Here is an 8,834-nt window from a genome sequence, read left to right as displayed (position 1 = left end):
TACCAATGCCATGCAGACCATACCAATGCCATGCAGGCCCGTTTACGTCAAACACCTGCACTGCCTTCGTGAATGTAAAAAACAGAACACATGCCCGGCCTCGCCTCAGCAGTTATTGGATCACAAATTGACAACTGCAAGAGTTTGCTGGTGGATACAACTGAAATACCCAGGTTCAGAATGTAGCAGTTACAAAATAATGCTGCCAGGTCAGTTAGGAAAGCAATTTGTTGGGGATGTGCATCAACATTCCTCAGATGATTACTACGGTTTCTGGTCAAGGACAGAGCTTGTTTTTAAGACCCTGGCATGTGTTCATAAAGTGAAATGCCTCAAAGCACTGCGCTAAAATAAATGTATTTTGACAGTATATGCTGGTCAGAAGGTGGAATCCGCCGGATGCAGCAAGAATCTGCAAGACGAGCGCTCACCATACATACACAGTGTATTCATTCAGGAGTCATCAACTCACCAGATCCTCTTAAAGCTCTATAGGCAAATCCGAACATGTCTGGTCCTCCCAGCTACTTTTTATATCTTGCTTTGTGGGCGCCTCGATGCCCTTCAGGGCTCGTTAACTAATCAGCACTATCTAAGCTATCTATGGTGGTGATAAAGATGATGAAATGATTTGGACTGTGATGCCTCTTTAGGAGTATGAACTGGTGCATGCAAAGCCACCTGAAAATGCATTCACCAAAATCACATGCAGCCCTCCGGGCTCTAAACTACCCACTTGACATTCTACTAGCAAATGCAGCAATTAAGAGGAGGTGCATTTAAATTTCGCATTATGACAGTCAAATTTAAAAGTCATCACCATCCTTACCTTTTCTGATATACGTCATATATAATAATTTAAAAAAAATGCAAGTCCCTGTTGTGCGTGTCAGTGAACCGAGCAGCTTTGGTAGCGGCCTTTGAATTAAACATTTGTTGTAAATTGACAAGCTATTTCTCTATTCAGTATTCTGATCATAGAGTGCTAGCAGATACAATGAGAAAATACATTGTACTTTATGCAATGTTTTGTTGAGAAAAGAGTTCCACTGAGTGTAAAAGTCAATTTAACATTCATGAAACTGCTGCTGGATTTTAAGTCCATATCCTCAGAGCCCTCATGATTATCAACACGCATATGATTTACAAATAATTCAAAAAGTAATTACATACTGCTTGTAATAAATATGCAGCAGCTGCAAATCCATATGAAACAACAATCTGAAGACCAGGGAATACAGAAACCTTACACGAAGTGTTGCTACTCGTGATGTGTTTATGATAGGACAGTTTGGTACATTTACCAAACCTGGGCAAATGGTAGAAAATGTACGATATGCAAAAATGTATTTGTACGCATCAAAACTGTAGAGGAAGAAGGTAAAACAATTGCATTCTCAATATTCATTTGAAATGTGCGAACATGTATTAATCAAGGTTAAATTCATCATAAAAACATACACAATCTGCATATACTATTAAAAAGCAACCGTATCAATATATTATGCAGATGATTTTTACTAGTCTGCGTGGAAGCAAAGAATTGTAGAATAATATTGGTGCAGTTTAAAAGGTCAGATAACAGTTGCATTGTCAAGCCGGACCTAAAAATCCATGGTTAATGACTGTAAAGGTTAATGGCTGCACTCCTCATATCTATGCTGCTGCCAGAGAAAATAAAAATCACTTATCTAGTTATCTATGACACTTTAACAGCATTCTAATGTCACATGTACGCCCCTAAAAATGTAATCTTAGCCAGCCAAATAAATACAATGATCACAGCTGTGTGGAGTGCACACACGTTTTTGTGGAAGAACACAACTTCTGCCCAATCAAAACATGTACTCCTGACTCCTAACATGTAGGCGGAGGCAATGCCCCTCTCTAGTGATGCTCACATAATTGTCTAACAACAGCTGCGCTGTCACATTAGACCATAAAAATGACCCACAGCTGAACATATGAGTGAGAGAGCACATTTGAGGAAAAAGAGTTGTTGGTTTACAGGGGTGTGAGCCCTAGTCAAGCAACAACCAAAATCCGTGTCAGGGGTAAGGCACAAGCGAACCCAAAATCAACCTATGTTCAACCCCTTGGTAGCTTGGCACAGAGCAGTCAGGCTTAACTTAGAGGCGATGTGTAGTATTAGTGCAACACCTCAAACAATAACACAATGAAAGCACACCACAAAAGGAGCCCACAGCAGAGTCAGAAACATAGAGTAGTTTTTAATAAATAAAGCAAGAACAAAATGACAAAAGTCCAATCAGTATGACCGGAGATATTGAATTTGAAAGTTTAAGGCAGGAAGACATAAAGCGGCTAATGTGGATGGTCGTGGACCAGGACAGTGACAAATTTGGGCCAACCGCAATGGAGCATGGGCCAGCTACAGGGACGCCGTTAGTCCTGCTGATCAAAGTACCTTCCATCCTTGTTTGCAGAGCATTGTGTGGATCTGAATTTAAGATGGACTCGCAGCCAAAGCGATATGTTGGTTCTGTGGTGTGGCGAGGCTGCGGTGTGAGGTTCTGTTACATAGATGTCGAGGATCCAGTCGACAAGGGCTTGCGGTGGGAAGTCTGGAGTCTCAGATGAATCGCGCAGTTGGGTTGGTGCGTCTGTTCCGAGGAGCTGCGTTTCAGAGTCCAGCGTCATTGTGGAGTCTGCCATAGATGAAGGATGAAAGGGCCTGTGCCAAGGATGCATCAAAAAGCAGCAGTTCTGTAGGGGATGCGGACTACGGCGACGATGTGAGTATTTGAGAATGGGCCAATCAAGGCCATTGTGGAGACACATCAGTTCTGCTGTGGGTTGCACTGTGCAGCAGAGGAGATACATCAGTTCTGCTGGATCCACAGAGGCAGTCAAAGTACCTTAAGCCTTCTTTTAAGGTTCCAGGACTGGGGTGGCACCACTTGGCAGAGTAGACTCACAGATAGCAGAGCCCAGTTGCAGATGCAAGTTTGTTGGAAGCCTCTTATGTCCCTGAGGCTTCAGATCAGGATACAAGCCCACTGGACCATGGAGTCACTCTGGGTTCTGGGTTCAGGAGATGAAGGCCCAGTCCTTTTCACACAGTGTCTTTGAAGTGGGGGAAATGCTTCATGTGGATTCCCTTTGACGTGCCAAGACATCTTGCCTTGTCTGTCCTGGCTCCAGACTAACTACAGGGGGTATGCAATCTTTTGTGTGGAGGCTGGACACAGCCTATTCTGGTGTAAGTAGGGCTGTGCCCAGCTCCTCCCTTCCATCCTGCCAGTTATGGCCCATCCAGGTACACCTTAGCTCCCTATTGTGTGTGGCTGTCTAGGAGGAAAACACAAAGCCCAACTGTCACCCACGCCCAGTCATGTGACCTAGATAGAGCTATAGGCAACAAAAGGCAAGAAAATGCCAACTTTTAAGAATTATAATTTAAAATCCAACTTCACCATAAGTTAGGTTTTTAATATAGGGTTCCAAAGACAACAAACGTTTCCCATTTGGAAATTACATTTATAAAATGTAATAGGGCAACTCCAATTTTAGCCCTTGAAATAGTGAAAAACAAATTTAAGAGTTTTTCACTAGCAGGACATGTAAAACTTAAAAGTACATGTCCTACATTTTAAATACATTGCACCCTTCCCTCTGGGCTGTCCAGGGCCTACTCTAGGGATGACTTGTATGTATTTTAAAGGAAGGTTTGGACCTGACAAAAAGTTTATTTTGCTAGGTCGAAATGACAGATTAAAACTGCACACGTAAGCTCTTCAATGGCAAGCTTGAATCATGTTTAAAAGGCAACTTACGTGCGTGGCACAACCCGTGCTGTAGTACCACTTGTAACATTTAGATACAGGGCATGTGTAGTAGTACTTTACTTGGGACTTATAAGTACATTAAAATATGCCTTTGGGTATAAGCCAGTGTCACTATGTTTTAAGCAAAGAGCAGAAGCACTTTTACAGGTTCTTTTTATGACATTTTTTTTTAAAGTCGTGTTGCAGATCTCTTAAGATTTTACTAAAAACTAATTGTTGAAATGAAAAGCTAGTAAAAGTAAATAAGAAAAAAATAGAACAATGTTTTCTCCTATAGTTTGTTTGCCCTGGTGGCCACTCTACAAAAGAAATTGTTACGTCAGTTAGACTTTCCAGTTCCAAGGATATTTTGGAGCCTACTCACAAACGACATTTTGTAGTATGTTTTGTAGTACTACAATAGTACTACAAGTAAACAAAGTAAACTAAAAATGCTATTCACAAACTTGTATGTGGAGTTTACGCCTCTGCCTCTCCTATCTTTTTCCGACCCGTCTGTGAATTCTCCGCACACATAAGTATATGTTTTAGTTGTAAATATAGGAGGAACAGGAAGGAGTTGCTGGAACATCGGGAATACTTATTATTACTTAGAGTCAGCAACCAGAAACTGATAGACCACAGGTCAGGGCGCCCTTGAATGCGTTAAGGGTACCAATACAATTCCATATACAACCCTCCAAATAAGAGGGTCAGTCACTGTAAATAGAAAGTTATGAGCACTCAAAGTTCAAAACAGAATCAGACGTCCAGTTCCAGGGGTGTATATTCTTTAGTCCACTTTAATCCACATTCTATAATCCGTATGTCTGTCTGTTATATATGTAATCTTTAAAGCGGCATCATATCAGTTTAGGAGAGTACACCTCTTCAGTTACCGCCTTAGAACATGGATACTCCATTTTGGGATATATACTGCTTCTACATCATATTAGCCCTGAGGAAGTCGAGGCATAACTTGCTATTCGACTAAACACGTGTTGGCTGACAGTCTAAGTTGTATCACTGCTGTTTCAATTGGATGTACAGGAATTTTCCCTTTGACTTGAATTGATGAATTGGATTAAAGTGGACCAATATACAACCCTGTGATTGGACGTCTGATTCTGATTTGAACTTTGAGTGCTCTAAAACTTCTATTTACTTATTACTACTTACTTAGTACTAAAGCGGAGGGGTATAGGGAGGAGTAAGGAGAGGGTTAGTGAAGGACGTGTACACACCCATGAAAGAATAAGAACATTGCTATTTGTAAACTGCACTTCTAAAGTTAATACATCCAACAAGGGACCTAAAATGGTTGTGAAATACTGCAGCTCAAAGCTAAAGTAAGTCCATCATCACACATGGCCAACCACTGGTACTTCAACACCCTCCCATAGAAAATAATGTTGTGAGGGCTTTCAATAAAAGCCCACACATAAAATGTTAATTTAAAATAAATCATTTAATATAGTTAAAAATATAAAATACATGTAATTTAAACATGACATGTATTAATAAATATATAGAACACATCAATATTTAGCATCCATGTTCCAAGTTAAATATATGTTTTTACTTTTCCCTATATTTACCATAGGGACACTCTGCAGTCAAGCAGATATCCCGTAAGGTAAAGCAAAGTGCAAAGTGCTCTACACTTTACAATGGGGAAATCTCTGCAGATGAGGTGGAGATCTCTGTTTGGAAAAGTATTGGAAAACAATGCCTATACTTTACCATGCGGAGCTCTTCACTCCAGTGGGGAAGATCTCTGCACGGTAAAGTATAGGGAAAAGTTAAAAAAGTGTATTCAACTTGGAATAACAATGTAAAAATATTTTTATGTTCAATATGAATGTAAATTATTTTATATATCTATTTGAAATATAGAACTAAAGCATACATTCTACATCAGTATTAACTAAATTCAGCCAACTACAAACTAAAGGAACATTAATATACATAAGTAATTATTAAAAGTCTTATTTACAATCAATTGAAAGTAGTTGCAAAAAATATGATTAAAATATTTGTAAATTTGGCTCCACCCCTTTTCAGGGAGGGAACTGTGTAAGTCTACACTTTTGATTAACTTTATGCTCAGATTTTGTGAAGAGACCAAAGTGGTAAAGTTACTCAAAGGTGTAAGAGTAAAGTTACAAGTGTAAATTACTAACAAGTGTAACTTACCTTTGTGAAGAGCCCCACTAGTGTTTAATTGTCCAAAATACAACAAATAGCCATCAACTGAGCTGAAGCTTATATTAATGATTTTCATTATGTACATACCATACTTCAATTCATTAGGCAAAATCTAATGAATGAAAAATTGGTATGAAGGAAAAGTTAGATTTTTTTAAATGTACTGAAGGAGAGAGTCTATGCATTTAGCTATTTGGGGCTACCTGGATCATGTAATCCAGAGGGCATTTTGCAAAGTATGTTCTTTCTTGCACAATGTCTTACATTTGGAACCCACAAATGTAGAGAAATTCTATTGATAATAACACATTTTTCTACTGTTCTGTGGGTGCATACTTCACATAAAACAGTACCACTCATGTGTGGGTGGGCCTATCATCCATGATAGGAAAAGGTGCCATAATGCAAGGTGGAGATATCAAGGTCTTTCTTTTGAAATTCAATCTTTCTGGGGATGTGTGTAGCTGCACATGTGGGTCCAGACTCAGCCGTTACCCATGGAAACCTCCCAACCTTAGATATTTCTTAAAAGTAGATTCAAACATTTATGTGAGGGAAAGTTCTGGGATCTGCACAGATCAACAGAAGTCCTACCAACCATCATATCGAAAAGTCTATAGATACAACTGTATCCGCTTGTGTAAGTGGGTTTATCACAAGTGATAGGAAAGGCCCAAATCTGCAAAGTAGAATCACCAAGATTTTCCCTTTGGAATTCACTAAGTCTGGTGATGTGGGTGGCTGCAGTATTTGGGCCCAGGCTTGGCCAGCACCCATGGAAACCTACTACCTAGAAACATTTCTAAATGCTCAACTCCCCGGGGGTTAAGAGTGGTGTGACTTACATGGATCAAAACTTAGTTTTCTTTACTAGATTGACATGCAAACTTTCAAATGTTGTCTAAAAACATGGATTTCCTCACGTTCTATGGCAGAATATTCTGGAATATGCAGTAGTTGACGAAAGTCCTACCAACCAGCATTCCCAAACTTCTCCTGATAAACCTGTACCCTAAGTATGTGGGTGAGCCTACCACCTGTAACAGGAAAGGTCCTAAAATATCAAAACATAAAGCTTTTTTGCATACTAGTGAAATGGGTAAGCACTATATATGCAAATGGCTCAGTCGGCACCCAGGAACCTTATCAATCCTAGATACTTCTGAAACCTAGATCACTTGGCCGAAATGTGGCAGGCATGCTCCATGAAAACAGAGAGGAAATTGGGTAATTAATGCATATTTATAATGTTTACAGCCCGTGCTGTATAAGAAAATGTGCTGGGATACATGCAAGCCACACAACCCCGGATTACCTTGAGTCTTTAGTATTAGGAAATGTCAAGGGTTGTTAGGGATCCCTGGTTGCTGTCCAACCAAGATCCTGATTACTGCTGCCATTATCCATGGCAAGTGAAAGGAAATTGTGATGTCTTTAGGCGTAGGTCTAAAATATGGACAGGCAGAGAGGGCAAAAAGTCCCATTCTATCTCCCCTGGGGCAGAAATACTGTCTGGTGCCTAGGGAGGGGGGGCCCAACTCCAGGGCTAACATATACAGGCTCTTGACTGAAGCACTTGGCCACAGGCACCAGAAAATCGTTCTGGCTACTTGGGGGAAACATTGAGGATCTCACCTTCCGGCCCCAGAAGGCAGAAAGCCTGTCAGACACCATGGATTGATGTAAATAAAACAGAGTGTTGTGGGACGTAGATCTGTCTTGGCATTGGGTCCCATCCCCTAGGCACCACATACTCCTTCTGTCACCACAGGGAGATAGAATAAGGAGGCTTACCCCTTTTCTGCTGGCCTATATGCCAAAGCTACACCCAAAGGAGTCCACATTTCCTCTCACTGGCATTGAGGATTGTTGTGGCATTTGGGGTTCATTGTCCCTGAGGGACACAAAACTATTCATGGCCTGAATTACAATTCTGACACCTCGCACACCATTGAATAGGTGCATCTCGTGCATACCGAGACAGTGGAGCCAATTACAAAAACTACCTGTGTGTTCTCAGCACAAGCACAAACCCTGACAATTCTCACTAGTGCTGAGAAGAGTGCATTAGTGAAAGATAGGGCCACAGGTTGAAATTGTAACTCCATTCTTCATCGGAGGTGGATAGATCTAATTTTGAACAGGTGCATGCGCAGGGTTCTTGCGTTCCCTGTGGCCCAGGTGGACAGAAAAACTGTTGGGGCTTTAAGGTTAGGAGGTGGAAGCAAAAGCCTGCATGGAGAATTCTCTTATAATAAAAATCTATCCATGTTCACAAGTGTGCTTTTTGCTCTCTCTGGGAGGACAAACTGGCAGTGGGGTGGGCGTGCAGCCCTATTCCAGAACTGGTTGGCTCCCACTGTATTCTTTTCTTTTTTCATCAAAATTTATCATTGGTGGCCAGTGTGCTTTTTGCCTTCTCAGCCCCGAGAGAGCAGATTGGGGTAAACCCCCCCCCCATGAGCCTCAAGAAGGAGTAAAAAAAAGCTGGAGAGTAGGCTGGGGGGCAGCCTAATACCAGAACAGGCCGGCCACAAACACATGCTTTTTTATTAATGAACATTTTTGACTGATGTCTAGTATGTTTTCTGGCCCACCCACCGCCGAGAGGGCAGAGTGGACGTACATCCCCCTATCTTCCCCTAGAGGGACAGGACTACTTTGGGGCTCTAGGCGTGATAGTGCAGCCCAATTCTTAGGACTCAGTGTCCCCCACCACATTTTTGTTTTTTAGCCAACGTTATCTCTGTTGTCTAGTGTGTTTTCTACCCCTCCCACCCCAACAAGGGCAGACTGGGGATAAATCCCCAATCTCCCTGTGGGGAGCAAAAAGACTCT

The sequence above is a fragment of the Lissotriton helveticus genome, chromosome 1_1 (genome assembly GCF_964261635.1).
Source record: "Lissotriton helveticus chromosome 1_1, aLisHel1.1, whole genome shotgun sequence".
Taxonomy (NCBI): domain Eukaryota; kingdom Metazoa; phylum Chordata; class Amphibia; order Caudata; family Salamandridae; genus Lissotriton; species Lissotriton helveticus.
This window is presented reverse-complemented; position numbering follows the sequence as displayed.